This window comes from Lynx canadensis, chromosome B1 (genome assembly GCF_007474595.2).
Source record: "Lynx canadensis isolate LIC74 chromosome B1, mLynCan4.pri.v2, whole genome shotgun sequence".
Taxonomy (NCBI): domain Eukaryota; kingdom Metazoa; phylum Chordata; class Mammalia; order Carnivora; family Felidae; genus Lynx; species Lynx canadensis.
The window spans coordinates 68902868-68918971 of NC_044306.2; the positions used below are offsets into that span (position 1 = coordinate 68902868).

The 16104-nt window shown below is 37.1% G+C and overlaps 1 protein-coding gene across 6 annotated transcripts in view; it reads right to left on the bottom strand.

Annotated features, from left to right (window-relative positions):
- Window positions 1–16104, bottom strand: part of RAPGEF2 (Rap guanine nucleotide exchange factor 2) — a 247027-nt gene that overhangs the window by 190126 nt on the left and 40797 nt on the right. The gene's annotated exons all lie outside the window — the stretch shown is intronic.

A 16104-nucleotide genomic window follows, 5' to 3' on the forward strand; every position in this document is an offset into this window, starting at 1 on the left:
TGAAAAGTAACAGATATTAAATACACCTCATATTCTTTGTAATACGAATGAAGACTTGTACTTCACCCAAACTTCAACACGGGTTTAGGGTAGGGAGGATCCCAAATCTGTTTAGACGGCACCCCTTCCCTTCATTCACAGTTCCCACGTATTGTCGGTATTGAATGTCCTCTTGGAGAACAGAGACTAGAACAGCACAACTCTGGTCCTCAAAGACACTGGGTCTGTTAACACCGATAAAAACATCCTCACAAACAGCTACAAAGCATAACAGAAATTCAGTTGTAAGTCATAGGTGTCAGAAGACGCGTTTTCTTACTCCCAAATTCAACAAATGCTTTCTGTCACTCTACCATTGCTGCCAGGCAGTATCAGAACTTCTGAACCGCATCACATATTTTCTTCTCCCGTAGGCTCTTGATCCTCAAACTACGTACTGAGAATTAATTAGGTGGTTCAGTCAGTTAGGCATCTGACTTTTGATTTCGGCTCAGGTCATGATCTCATGGTTCATGGGATCGGGCCCAGTGGGATCTTATTTAAGAAAAACATTTTTTTTTTTCTTTAAAATAAGAGAATGAATTACATCAGAAATCTTAAATATCCAGAACCTCACTCCTTCATTTGACAAATTGTTATTGAGTACCTGTTATGAATAAGGAAAGGTGACTGGATCCCATTTTTAAGTTTATTTATTTTGAGTGAGAGAGTGCACAAGGAGGGGAGAGGGAGAGAGAGAATCCCAAGTAGGCCCCGTGCTGTCAGCACAGAGCCTGATGTAAGGCTCAAACCCACCAACCCTGTGATCATGACCTGAGCCAAAATCAAGAGTCAGATACTAACATTTACCATCAAGTCCTTTTACCATTACAGAAAGAGTATCATTTCCAAAGGGTATGCTTATTGAGTTACTTAAATTTATTACAGCTCAATAATAAAATATTCAGTAATGCCTTAAAAGTACAAATAAATTTAACATGACTCTGGGGATAAAACCCAACTCACCAGCTATGCTAAACATGTGTGGGGCCCCGCCTTCCACTGCCCTGCACCTAGTCTGCTGTCTGTTGAAGCCAAGTGCCATCTGTAATGAACTGAGAAGAAAAAAAACAAGGGAAAACCAAGGACATAATCACTTCCTCTCCAGTCACTGGCCACTCACCGTTATTCATAGGCATGGTCTAGTTATTGAATGTATTCATAAGGTCTGTGTGCTTTAAGAATATCTGTATGCACATTCTTTTGAATATTATCATTAGTAGTACTTTAGGGAGATCTGGCTTTTGAAAACATCCAACATTTACCCAGAACTAAGCCTAGTGAACAAGTTGATTATTTGAGCCCAAGCAGGCTCAAAAATAACATGCAATTTATGAAGTAAAGAGGTAGTAACTTCCTTGTAGGATTCACTAAGCAACTCCGATAATAACACCGAGTTACAGTCTAAAAATGTTTTGAACGACAGCAAAAAGGTTTTTATAAAAACTGTATTACTTGGAAAAGTAACAAATTTTAAAAATAATACTCTTTTAGATAAGCCCCTGCCTTATTTTAAATTTGACTTCATTATAGCTGACCCTTTTTTGGTAGAAAAAAGTTAATACATCAAAATCAAATAACATAATTATGGAACTAAATCTACTATATTACCATCACTTGTACTTATGTGTCATTTAACCCTCCTTAACTCTAAAATATATGGCAGGTAACACTAACTGTTCTATTTCTTATTCTTCTGGAATCAACACATTGTTTCATTCATGAAAGTAAATATTAGATGCCATTGAAACAATCCACATGTAACCTGTCCAAACTGTTACTTCATCATGGCAGTGAGGATTCTACCAAACACACAGGAATTGCCCAGGAGGCCAGCTACCTTAAGAATAAAAGATTCTGTGCAAGAAATGTGAAATTCACAAAAAAGTGTGGTAGACCAGTAAACCCCTCCTCATAGCCCTACTACCACCATCACCCAAACACTCATGTTCATCCTGCCCTTAGTATTAGTATCCTGAGCAAAAATTAAATTTTTACAAATCAAAAAAGAACAGAAAACACACACACACACACACACACACACACAGTAGGAGTACTTTTTTCTTCATCACCTTTTTTGTCTTTTCTAAAATTGGTAAGTCATTCAAGCATAAAAAAAAAAAAAAACCCAGCACACTCCCAGATTTTCAAACTATCAACATTGTCTTCTCTGTACCATTTTCCATTCTTTCCTTAGAAATGAACAAGTTTCCCACCTTGGAAAATCTTCACCTAACCCTTCCTAAGTCCTCTACAGCAACAGCTCTGTTTCTTAGCCAAGACTGTGGAATGAGAGGTACCCTCCTTTTGTCCATTTTCTCAACTATCCAGTTATTGTATAACCTTTTGGAATCTGATCTTTGCCCTTAAGTTGACTGAAAGTCATTTCTCCAAGATCACCAATAATCTGTCTAGACCAAATTAATTTTCTCTTTTCCCCTGTGGGGAGCACTGTTGTAGATGCTAACGATGCACTAGTATACAAAGCAGACAAAACCCCCAGTCCTTGTAGATATTACAGTCTAGTGGGACAGAAGAAATTGCATAAGCAAAGTGTAAAAACTGTTGGTGGTGATAAGCAAGAAGAAGAAAACATAACAAAGGGAAGGAGAGGATGAAGTGTCATGAAAGGTGGCCCGTGCTGATCACTCCCTCCCCCTTGGATCTTCCCTGGCCCCCCTCCAGGGGCTCTGCAAACTGCACCAAGTCTCTTCAAGGTGACTACTCAGAGGCTGGTCTCTGAACCTCATCCTTCTTAAAAGGTCCTTTCACGTAGAAATCACATCTGCTCCCAGCCTACCTTTACAAATGACCACAATCACCAGCTGATTAGTTACCATTCCAAGCTGCTGGAGCACTGCTCAAAACAGTAACTAAAATCCACACTAAATTTCCCCTACCTAAACCTTTCAATTCCTCTTCTTCTGCCACTGGTACACGTGCCCCAGCTGCTCCAGGGAAAACCCTGGGAAGTTCTCCCCAATCTAGAGCCGCTACCCGTAGCACCTCTTTTCTCCTTTGTCACACATTTAGTTTTTTCCAATCCAGGTAAGTCCCTTGTCATACTTTGTTTTTTGTTGTTGTTGTTGTTGTTGTTGTTGTTGTTGTTGTTTTTTCATTCTATTTTCAATGGCATGGACAGTTTCAGGCCATCCCCCTTTCATCATGCTTATCATAAGGCACTCCAAACAGTTGTTTAGGCTGTCCTGCTCCCCTGGTGAAAAGCTTCCATCGATCACCAAATTTCAGGCATATCACATCTGCATTCAGTGCTGCTACACTCTGTACCCGAGGTCCTGTCCCAGCCTTCTCCCACTCTTCCTCTGCTCCAACCTCTACTCGGATGGCTCTTCTGCTCAGCAGCATGCCGTGCAAGACGCATGCCTCCTTCTGCCTGCACATGTCCAATGCCCAATCCATCCTGACGGGCATCGCAGCTCACGTCCTCTGGGAAGCCTTTTCAGACCACTCTTACCGCTCTACCTTTCCCTAATATCCTATATATTTAGTAATCCATCATTCGTAAGTAACTTACCATATGTTCGTTTGTATTGTTGGTATTTTTTAACATATATGTGAAATAACTGTGGGAACAAGTCAATACAGGCAATACTCAATAAAGACCGTATACTCCCAGAGAGGTACCATGTCTTATACTTCTTTATCCCTATAATCCTTAGGAAATGTCTAGAATTACTGAAATCCAGAATCTGAGTGGCAGAGGGCTCTACACCTAGTAGTTACACTAAATTTTGTAGTTTAACTATTCCTGAGACAGAGAGAGATCAACAGTGATCACACTAAGATCCCAATGCAGAAGGTAAGTAAGAAAGTGTGTCTGGTCGCTATTATCTGAAAATAAATATGTCTGTCCTCTAGAAGCACTCACCCCTCTCACCCAGCAGCCCTCCACCTCCACCACACCTCACTGCCTGAGCGTCTAAAGGGGTTGTTTGGTTTTAATTTATGTCTCTGCTCTCTTCCTTACCTCTTTAGAGCACTAATCCACGTTTGGCCAGTTCCCACTTCCTGATTATTTTTTTCAATTCTTTTGGTTTTTCTCTTTAATCCCATGATTTTTTTTTTTTTCAAATCTAACACAATATCCATGGTTTACACAGTTTAAGTGTCTGATATGCTGAAATAGAAATACCTGTGCTTCTACTCACTCTGACATGAATTCTTCACTAATGATAACTTGAGTTTGAAAACCCTTAGGCAAAGCGAGGATACACTAAATTCTATTCATGTATACACACATAATATATAGAAAATCATCACCAAACCCAGATTTGAACTGTATGTTTTCCTCTAAGTTAAAAACATACTGATTTTAAAATAGCAGTGGTACCAGGAAGAATTAGAACTTTGTACCAGGTGGCCTGTTCTAAATGTTCTCATCGAGGCAACACTACTTTAAACAAGACTCCTTTATAAGTCATCATTTAATTAATATCCAAGTACCTTGAGAACCAATAATAGTTCAACAAACCAGCTGGAAATCCAATATCAGATATAATTACTCACAGCTGGCTTTATTCAACTGATGTCATATTAAATAAACTTATCCCACAGACCTTTTCCCCTCCCCCCGCCAGGAAAAAAAAATTCCTTCAAGAAACATAGAAGGCTCTTTGTGTTGTCTTATTTTTTTTAAGTTTGCAGAATATATTCCAATATTAAAGATTTTCAGCAAGAGCACATAGTAGTAACGATTTTCAGTAGAGCACATTGTTATTTTTTGTACTATTCTCTGGGCTTGCAATACTTCAGATCCTGGGAGCTTTGTTTTCCTTAAGACTAATATAAAAATACAATGAACATCTGTATTTTTATCTGGCATTCAGTTTACTGTTTCGATATCAAGCTTTATCTGTAATTTTTGTAGAGATGTCATGTCTCAACAGCTTAGTAATATGAATTATCAAACAAAAATATTGGTTTCAAACCTACTATTTTTAAGACAATATTTAAAACGTTTTACTATATTGTACTACCCATGGTGTACAAAGAGTAACTTCTTTATAAACAATAACTACTACCCATTATATTCCAGGCATTGGGCTGGATGTTCTATACCTATTGTCTCTAATTTCCATAACTCCCATCTTCCAGTAGGGATGAATACCTACTAATCAGCTATCTGTTCTGGAATAATATGGCACAAATTTGAAAACAAAACAAAAATTAAGCACTTTACACAGCTCAGCAAAGTGGTGCCCAAGTCACCAGAAATGCTTCCTATCTGAAGAGGTGTTAGCAAGTAAGAGGGAAGCAAGTAATAAAAGATTATACTTTCATCTTACAGTTATACCTGTAGTTATATATATAGGCAGTGCCTACACTATGGCATTAAACCTATTTACTTCTTCCCTCCCCGAGTACTCTGTCTGGAAATAATATTACAAGGAATGACAGAAGAGACTACTGAAATGCATTTTGTAATATGCCTCGCAGGGTAGCACAGTGGGTAGGAGACTGAGCTCTGGTACCAGGCTGAGTTAAAACCCACAGTTAAACCCCAGGTTTTAACAGCTGAGTTAAAACCCATGTGCATGTCCATGAACTATGGACAGAGTAACTTACTCTGAGAGTCCGTTTCATTTGAAAAATGGTGGTGAATGCTCAACCCATACGGCTGTTGTGAGGATTAAATGAGATAATGCCAGCAAAACCCTCAGGGGCTATTTTGATAGTTGGGAGGTATAATGTACAGATATAGACAGAATATATGTGGGTTCTCTCCTCCAGGTTCATTAATATTTACAACAACCCAAATTTGAAGTGTAAAGATTTAAAAGTATGCTTCCCAGGAGGTTGAAAACTATTTTCTAATAACAATTACGACAGTTATCAAAGATGAATTTTTTCAATATAAAGACTCCCAGATTTTCAACAAACATTTTGAAATGTGTCAGAGATACATATAATGAGCAGAATGGAAACCTTAAGTTTGTTGCATGCAGCCTTCTGAGGTTTCTCTCCAGAATTTTAAAATGTGTGCTTTAAAAACTTACGAAAGTTCAGAATATATTGGGGAGATAATCTAAATTACTATCTCTCTCAAAAAACAAGTCTTAATTGCCTCAATTAAGCAACCATTGTATTTCTGAAAGGTATTGCCTTCTTGATTTATTCATCAAACCTGACCACATACCAGGGATCAAATTTAACATGTATGAAGATAAGCAATTATCTATGGCTAAGATTAACAAATTATCACAATTGACATCACAATCAAAATCATTTCTTTAATTCAAAAGAACACTTTCATGAAACAAAAACTACAAGGGAACTACAAATTATATATGATGCAAACTTCTGAAAACATAATTTAACTATTTTAAAAGAAAACTACCTCCAAATAGTTAAGATTTAACCACCTGCTTTCTAAACCCAGCATCACAAAAGAAATTCATTATAATATTCAATTTTACTAATAATTTTTTACAAAATTCAACTTCACTAACAATTTTTAATTCATATTGAGCAATCTATTTTTTTTTAATTTTTAAGTGCATTTATCTGGAGAGAGACAGAGACTGCATGAGTGGGGGAGGGTAAAGGAGGCGGGGGGGGGGGGGGGGGGGGCGGGCATCCCAAGCAGGATCCACGCTGTCAGCACAGAGCTTGATACGGGGCTCAAATCAATGAACCAAGAGTTAGATGCTCAACCAGCTGAGCCACCCAGGCACCCCTGAGCAATCAATTTCTAAGAAGTTAACACATGTATCTTATAATGTTTAGAATGCAGGGGGTCACCTGGGGGGCTGTCTGTCAAGTGTCCAACTCTTGATTTGGGCTCAGGGCAAGATCCCAAGGTTGTGGGATCAAGTCCCAAGTCAGGCTCCACACTGAGCCTGGAGCCTGCTTAGGATTCTCTCTCTCTTTCCCTTTGTCCCTCTCCCCTGCTCACTCGCTCAATCTCTCCCACATAAAAAGTGTTTAGAATGCTACACAACAATCCAATTTTATGATTATATCCAAGATTTTTTTAACCATATACATGAAACAAGGTCCTCAATCAAATTGTTACCCTTTTTTTTTTCCCTCTCCTCATGATTTTCTCCAGGGTAATAACATTACCTATTCAAAAACACTTATGTATTCAAAACTTATAAAGAAATTTAATTTCTAATTAGTTCCAAATACGTAATCACAAGGAATTAGCAGAAAACAAAAAGTATGCCATAGGAGACATTATTGAAGAAATTGCTGCAATTTTTTAAATAATTTTTTAATGTTTATTTATTTTAAAGAGAGAGAGAGAGAGAGAGAGAGACAGTGAGCAGGGGAGGGGCAGAGAGAGGGGGAGACACAGAATCTGAAGCAGGTTCCAGGCTCTGAGCTGTCAGCACAAAGCCCAATGCTGGGCTGGAACTCCTGAACCGTAAGATCATGACCTGAGCCAAAGCTCGAGGCTTAACCGACTGAGCCACCCAAGTGCCCCAGAAATTGCTGCAATATTTTCAACTTTTAACTCTCAATATGGATAAGTAGACTCCACTTGCATATTAATTCCTGCCTTGTACCTGAAAAGTTTTATTGTGAAAAAAGAAAAAGGAGATGATTTACCAGACTGCATGGATAGAGCCTGCATTACAAATTCACTTAAATCAAGTCTACTTCTTTTTGGACCCAGTACTTTAAAGCACAGACTAGCAAGGATGCCTGGGTGTCTCAGTTAGCTAAGCATCTGACTTTGGCTCAGGTGAGTTGAGTTCGAGCCCCACATTGGGCTCTACGCTGACAGTGAGGAGCCTGCTTCTCTCCCTTATCTCCCTCCCTCTCTCTTCCCCTCCCTCACGATTGCATGTGCACAGGCTCTCTTTCTCAAAAATAAGTAAACAAAAAATAAACAAATAAAGCACAGACTGGCATGTTGTTAGCATGTTTTCATCCATGTTGTTTGTTGCACATAGAAAAAGGTAAACTGCATACTGCATTAACTTAAGGATGTAACCAACTCTAGTCTAAGCTCTCTGGGCTTCAATGCAGTTGATTTGAAGTAGACTTTCTTCACATGTGTGCTACTGAAATACATTAAATGAACACCCTGTAGCCATAGTCCCAACACCATCAAGGATATTCCTGTCTTAAGAGGGGGACTTTAAAATCAAAGAGGATGTTTGAGGCTTTGTTCCACCATTTACCTTGAGCAAGTTCCTCAATTTTCCTCATCCATAAAATGAGGATAAAAATAGAAGTATGTTCTTCATTGGGTTTGAGATGATTAAACTTGGTTAAATATTAGCTATCATTAAGATCTCATATAGAAGTGGGATTATCAGTGATTGACAGGAAGTAGCAGGGAAGAATCAATTGGTAAAAGGTACATTTCATAGGATAAATAACAAGTTAGACGTGTCCATCTATGGTATACCGGACATAACAAAAGACTTTTTTATAGTCTTTTACACAACTAGAATGCTAACGTAAAGCTGAACAAAGACAGTTTCTTGATGACAACCTATTAAACTAAAAAATAATGTGAGTGTCCAATTAATATGACTCCAATGCCACATTTCATACTTAGATAATAGAGTTAAAATGGACGCTCTTCTTTACAGATTAATAAAAGCTGGGTTGGAGGGACAGCGATAATGCCTGTGTTGTAACTGTCTTGCATTTTTCCACAGGAGCATTCACCTGATGATCTGAGGACAAGACTCTCCGTGCCTCCTAAGAAAAAGGATACAGCTGTTTCCATCTGTAAGTGGGGCACTGCTCTACAAGTTGACAACACTACTGTTCACACAGCCAATTAAAATTCTTTCCACACTGCTAATGAAGAGTTCCAGTTGCAGAGTTTTTAAATTCGCTAATTAAAACAAAAAAAAAAACAAAAAACAAAAAAAAAAGGAGCAAAACTATTTAAGCCACAAGGAAGTACCTGACAAAAGAGCAAAAAAAAAAAAAAAAAACCCACAGAAAGTAATGAATGGGTTGATAAACAAATGGGTGGTTCCACTATGGCCTAGCCAATGTACATATCCTTTCTAAATAACAGACGTCTGAAATTTTGAAGTCTGGAAAATATAATGCTTCAAATTTAACTTGCCATAATATATACAAAAATAATTTTACAGTGGTCAAACTTGATTCTGAACTATGTTTTTATCGACCTCTTGGACAACAATAACACTATGCTTAGTTTTCTTGGAAATACCGTAGACTGACCCCATTACAAGTCCCACAATCAAAAAAAAATTCTCTGCACAGATTCAGGCAACACATTTTTCTCAAGAGACTAATAATGACGCCTTGCCACTTTTGCCATATGGTGGAATCTGAACTTAGGAATTCTTACTCGTAGAGTGAAAGGAGGAGGATGCAAAATATAAACAGCTGCATGATCCAGAAGGACAAAGGCTGAAGGAGACTCTGCAAATAGACACTGCCAATGACAGAGGTGGCAGAGGACAACAATTAAGAGAACACATTTTGGCATCAGAACCCAGCCGCAATCCTGACTTTGCTATTTAGTGCTGGGAGATACGGGAGAGTTACTTCACACTACTGAACTTAAAATTCACCATCCATAAACTGAGAATAATATCTACACTCTATAGAGCTGTTGTGAAAATCAAGATAATGTATATTAAGCACTTACTCACTGGTTATTATACAAGCTATTGCTATTATTTCAAATTTAAGGGGGAAAAGGATTGGCCAGACTCCATGATGCCAACCAAGACTGAAACTTGAGGGATTCCAGCAAGGTGGCCAGTGACAGTTTTGGCTTCCTTCAAGTTTTCAGATCCTATTTAGCAAGCACTATTAGTAAAAATTGAATAAAATTGTACAAAATGAGCAAACTGAGAAGACTTAGTTTTGTGTGCTTTTCCTTCCTTTTTTTTTTTTTTTTTGAGGGGGGTGGGCAGAGAGAATCTTAGACAGGCTCCACGCACAGTGTGCCCGGAGCCCCACTCCAGGCTCCATCTCATGAACTGAACCATGAGATCATGACCTGAGCTGAAATCAAGAGTCAGATGATTCACCGACTGAGCCACCGAGACACCCATCGTCTGATAATCTTTTAAGTGTTGTCAAGAAAGATGGTTTAGGTATTGCTCCCGTGGAAGACTGGCGATTAACCAGATAATCCTAAAGTCCTTCCAGACCCGGGACACAAGAAAGAGAACCAAAGGACAGTCTCACATGCCTTCCTTTGTTTTTTGTTCAAATATAATCTACATCTGTATCTATATTTATACCTAAGTAATACTATTTTCCAAATAAGGAGGACAATGAAAAATAAAAGAACACTGAGCTGAAGTTCCTATAATTTATTATTGGATGGGGAGTGAAGAGGGGGAGGTGCAGGGAATAAGCAGGAACTTTCCTTCTTCTCACTTGTGGCAAAAATGCAATGCAGACACTCTTAATAAAAATTATAAAAACCTGCTAGTTTATTTTTTTTCTGCTTTAAGAATAAAATACTACCAACTTTCAATAAACTCTGAAATTCTGAATAAACAAATTGGGAGAATAACCAATTTGCAAAATTTTTAAGTGATACAACCACAGGTCCCCTCTGCTAGTACTACTACAGACACTTCATTATGCTTTGCTATCACTGCCACCTGCCTCATTCCATACTCCAACTCCTCCAAAACCCAGGTTCCCTACCCCAACCACCTTGCCACTGCCATTAACTCAAGAGGAAAGGAAAAAGGTGGTGGAATGGCTTCAACTGCTTAAGGGATTGTCACAGGAGAAAGGTGATTCCTTTCGTAGAGAAAGAAGCTCTAGTAGCAAATATATGTTGGGGGTCTTTTTTAAATTCCTAAAGGGAAAGTTGGTATTTTAAAGGACAAGGGAAGTCATGGCCTTAATACAAAGATTAAAGTTGTTATCTCTTGGGGGCGCCTGGATGGCTCAGTTGGTTGAGCATCTGACTTCAGCTCAGGTCACGATCTCACGTTCGTGGGTTCCAGCCCCACATCGGGCTTTGCGCTGACAGCTCAGAGCCTGGAGCCTGCTTTGAATTCTGTGTCTCCCTCTCTCTGCCCCTCCCCTGCTTGCACTCTTTCTCTCTCAAAAAATAAAACGTTAAAGAAAACAAAAAATAAAGTTGTTATCTCTAAAGTTTACCCTCCATCCTAAAGAGTGGATTTGGTGAAGAATTCCTTTTCACAAATAGATTATAAATACCAAGGTCAACAAACCTTGTATTGTTGTAAAACCTGTTCGTCTAAGAAGCCGTTCATTCATGTTGGCCAGCAGGTATAGTCAAGTTAAGTCAAAGGCATGGCTTTGAAACCCTAGAAACCATTTTGAAAGGTCATAGGCTTATGATTCCCAAACTGGAAAGTAAAAAATACAATAAACACAAAATAATTCAGCAATAAAGTTTAGTATATATCAGCCATAGTAGATGAATACAATAAACACATAACTTAGGAATATCACCAATAATAGATGGAACATAATGGCCCTACCTCTCCCAGGTGTTTAGTAACAACCCTGCTGGCTTTTTTTTTTTTTTTTTTTTTTTTTAAGACTGACACTGAATTGGTATACCCTGTAGGCCAGCATTTATATTGCTATTACATAGCAGTTTCATTCAGGCTCACTCAACTACATCTGAGAGCCCTACAATAAAGGGCAAAGCTGCAGTCCTAACCTCATGGTTAATGGAGTCTGCGTATGTTTACTGATATTTATAGATCATGAAGTTCCTTGTGAAGAAGGTACAATTGAGCATTATCTTTTCCTCACCTTGCATGGACAATTCGAGAATCTTGACTAGCCAAATAAAGTGAACAGCCAATGAACCAAGCTACAGGCCAACTAGGGAAACAGTTCCTAAATTAACTGAGCATCAGAGTCACGGGGTGAGCTTCTTAAATAATACATATTCCTGAGCCTCTCTCTCTAGCTGTACTAATTCTTTAACTCTGGAGACCTATGAATCTATATTTTTCATAAGCAGAATGCGTGCCTCCCCAACCCAAAGTAATTCTTATACTCAGAGGAGTTGGGAAATATAGAAGGGAACACCTGAAGCAATCATTGGCTTCATATGGAGTGCAATTGGTTCCTTGTCAAAAGCACCTAATTACCATTGTACTTGCTAATCTTATGGTGTTAGATGACATTATGATACCAGAATTATGATTTTTCACATGGGGTATAAAAATCATGGTATTTGTTTACAGTAAGTCAGCTTTACAGCTATCATACAGTAACCTACCTAACCAAAGATGCCATAGACCAATTAAACTGAAACTGCTAACATAAGAAACCTTAATGATTACAGGAAGCTCTGACTTAAATTTTTGGAATAAATGTATATAAGTATTTGTTAGTACTTTAAAGAAAACAGAAACACAGCATATTGGGACATGGTAGGCGTAGCCTGACTTGGGGATCAGGATTTCAATTTCAGCTTTCCTACAAAGAAGCAAATGACCAAACTTCCCTGAGTCCCATTTACAAAAAGAGGTAATAATGATTTCATAGTTTTACCACAATTACATAAGGAATAGGTGTACCATCAATAAAAATCACAAACATATTTGAGCATCTGCCTTGTCCTAGAGACTACTCTAGGCTATCCTAACTACTTTTTATCAAAAATTTATCTCAAGTTGAATTATTTGTTTATAATTTCTCTTTCCCAGCTCTACCTAACTCTTCTCAGAATTCTAACCTAAAATGCAGCCATCATCCAAATTCAATTATTTGAGTTAGCAGTGTCAAATTCATTAAAACGACCTGTTTGAAAAAGGATCATTTTCAATCCTCAGAAGAGTCACATGAGGTAGATTAATCATTATCCCCTATTTTACAGATGAGAAAGTTCAGACAGGTATGTAACTTGCCCAAGTTCACACAGTTTGTAAAGGAAAGAAATAACCTAGCATTCTTAACCACTATTGATAAATTCAATCTCTGCAGAATAAAACCACCACAAAAATAAATTTTGGTGCTTTCCTCCTAATCTCTGCTAATTCAGGATCCTGGGTGATAAAAACAGATCTCATGCTTCCAATTAGGTTTAATACTCCTTCCCCAGCACAGTAAATGAAATTGTCTCTTTAAACCATGTATCTACTCCATCTGGTTGGTCAAGGATATCCTGGTGTCTCTTGCCAATGTACATTTTTTTTTTTAATTCTCCATAAACCGAAATTTCGAACTCAGAATGCTTTCTGCCTACTCTTTATTAATAATTATAATTTATATTAACAATAAATACAATCACCATTTTAGCTGGACTTAGAACTCCACTAACTTTATCCAAAGAGAGCAGTGAAAACCTGACAGCAAGCACAATTATCCTGCCTACTTTTGCATTTCTTGGTGGTTTAGAAGACAGCAATTCACATCAGGTAGTTCTCATAAGTTGGATGTTACTGAATCTAATAATTAAATTTGGACAATGGCTACATTTTAAGTTAGAAGAGTTTGGTAGACCTGGAAAGGAGAAATTACACTCAACAACAACAAAAAATCAACTTGGTGATATAAAATTTTGACCGCCTGAAAACTCTGATTCTTTATATTTTAATTGAGGATATTTTTTTCAAAGGCTTCAGAGCAAGGAAATTAGAAAGTGACCATTTTCAAAGTAATCATTTAGCTTGTCTATACTTTATAACAACATATACAAGTAAAATACATTTTTTTCAAGATCAAAATGCCCTTACTGTTAAAAATGAGTTCACCTTGAAGCATGAGGATGCATTTACTAATTAAATGCCACAGGTTTGCCAAAAGAGTACTGTTTTATTCCTTAAGAAGCAAAAAGGCATATATGAAAACTGTCACATCTTCTGCAATATCATTCAAACTAATTCCAGGAGTTTCTCCTGTCCTAAAGAGTCAACTCAGGTAGGGAACAATAATGCCCAGTAAAGGCTCTACTAGAGAAACAGATAACATCACATCTGTTCCACTACCTGGAAACTTTTCCCACAAAGAAGCCCATTATCTCCTTTCCCTTAAATACATTTCTTCTCAAGACAGAATTGTATTACTGAACATTCCCACCTTTGTTCAAAGTCAAAAGGAAGAAGAAATGCCTAAACATTCCATTTTCTAATCCTCTTGAATCATGTCAAAACAAGGAAGAGGAAATAAAAAGAAATGTTCAAAAGAAATTGTCAATCAAAATGGAAAATCAAAACGGCTAAGTTGGAATTTCATGCTGACTTTAAATGCTAGGTTTTTCAACTTTTTCCCACCTATGTAAACTTTTGTAAATCTTAAAAATCTGTCTCCCCTTTTAGTTTAAGGTTGTCTGTCTGTCCTCTATTTCCAATTTGAGAATCACTGTAGCCACAACAGCTAAATGTTTCCCCATGTTAATTTCAATGGCTTATGTTACAGAAGTTACGGGATTTTCTGGATTTCAAATATCAAATATAATATATATTTATATTATTAATATATTATAATATTAAGTGTTTCACTCCTAAAAATTATGCTTTAAATAAATATGTAATCTATTAAAAAGTGGCATGTAGTGTATATTTATAAATAGATTATACAAATGACTGACTTCCTAGGCAAACAGAATTGTACCCATGGCACATGGTCTATCCTCATACCAATTACCATCAAAACAGAACATGTTTCACCCACTTAATCTAATGTAGAATCTTCCATAACAGTATAGTAACATGGAAAGAAATCTGACTACAATCTGGAATCAAAAACTAGCTGAGATTCTGAGCAAGTTACTCATTTCCTCTGGGTCTTTGATCCCAAATGTGTGTTCTAAAAATTGTTAAATTGGGGTGCCTGGGTGGCTCAGCTGGTTAAGCATCTAACTCTTAATTTCAGCTCAAGTCATGATCCCAGGGTTGTGGGATCTAGACCCAGGTCAGGCTCTGCGCTGAGCATGGAGCTTACTAAAGATTCTCTTTCTCTCCCTCTCTTGCATTCTCTCTCTCTCTAAAATAAAAAATAAATATTTATTTATTTAGAAAGTAAAATTAAAATATAAAAATTAAATTAAAATTAAAAAATAAAATGGTTCAATCAAGGATCTCTAAACTCTAAAATCCCCTAGTCAATCACTAACTCACCCTCTTACCAAACTCCAGAAAGTTTACTGTACAAAAGTTCAAATATATCAAAAAGAAAACCAAAAAAACCCAAATCTTCAAATATATCAACATAGCCAAATATCAATCACTAACCACTTCATCTTTTCTAAACACTAAAAGCAGTCACCTGTTTCTAGGGCAATCTGAATTTAAAACAAAGCTAAAACAAGAAACAAAGGTGACGTGAAACAAGAGATTACAAAAGAACGTGATTATAATCTGAGTTCAATGACACTAGACATACGTATTCTCCAAAGTACAAAGACAACTTTATGAGTGAAAGAATTTCAAAAGATGGAAACACACACAGACACACGCACACACACACACACACACACACACACACACACACAAGACAATGATGGTGAGGCAATATCATGTGACTCCTTTACTTCTTAGGAGTACTGAACAAGAATTGTGCTGGAAGAGAATTAACCTCTATTATTGTCCTTTCCAAATTCTACCTACCTAGTAAATTTTCTCACATTTTGCCAATACACTGAATCTCACTTTCTTCTCTAATTCTAACATAAAACAGGATTATATACTGATCAATTGACGAAAAGGTTGTGACCAGAGGCTTGCAGGAACTAACCTTGTATTTCCCCTAGAAGCAATGGCTCACTATTTGCTAATTCAGGCTTCTCAGTAACTTCATAGAATATAAATACCACAATTAATGAGATAAATCAATACTAATAACAGTAACAATATAACTAATAACAAGATAATACTACTTGATGAATCTTCTCTTAGAATTTGCAAATTCCAGGGCAAAACCCAAAATATTTTAAGTAAAAACTCTAAGATTACAGAGGCAATTTTCTAGACCAAAATTCTCCCTGTGCCCAACTGTTTTTAGGATAAAATTAATGTTCTAAGTTATATCTGTTTGTGATAACAATGTCTCCTATGAACTCTGATTATTATTGCTCTAAAGCTTACAAGGGAGAAACTATCCAATCATAAATAATTCTATTTTATGAAATGTTTACACAAAATA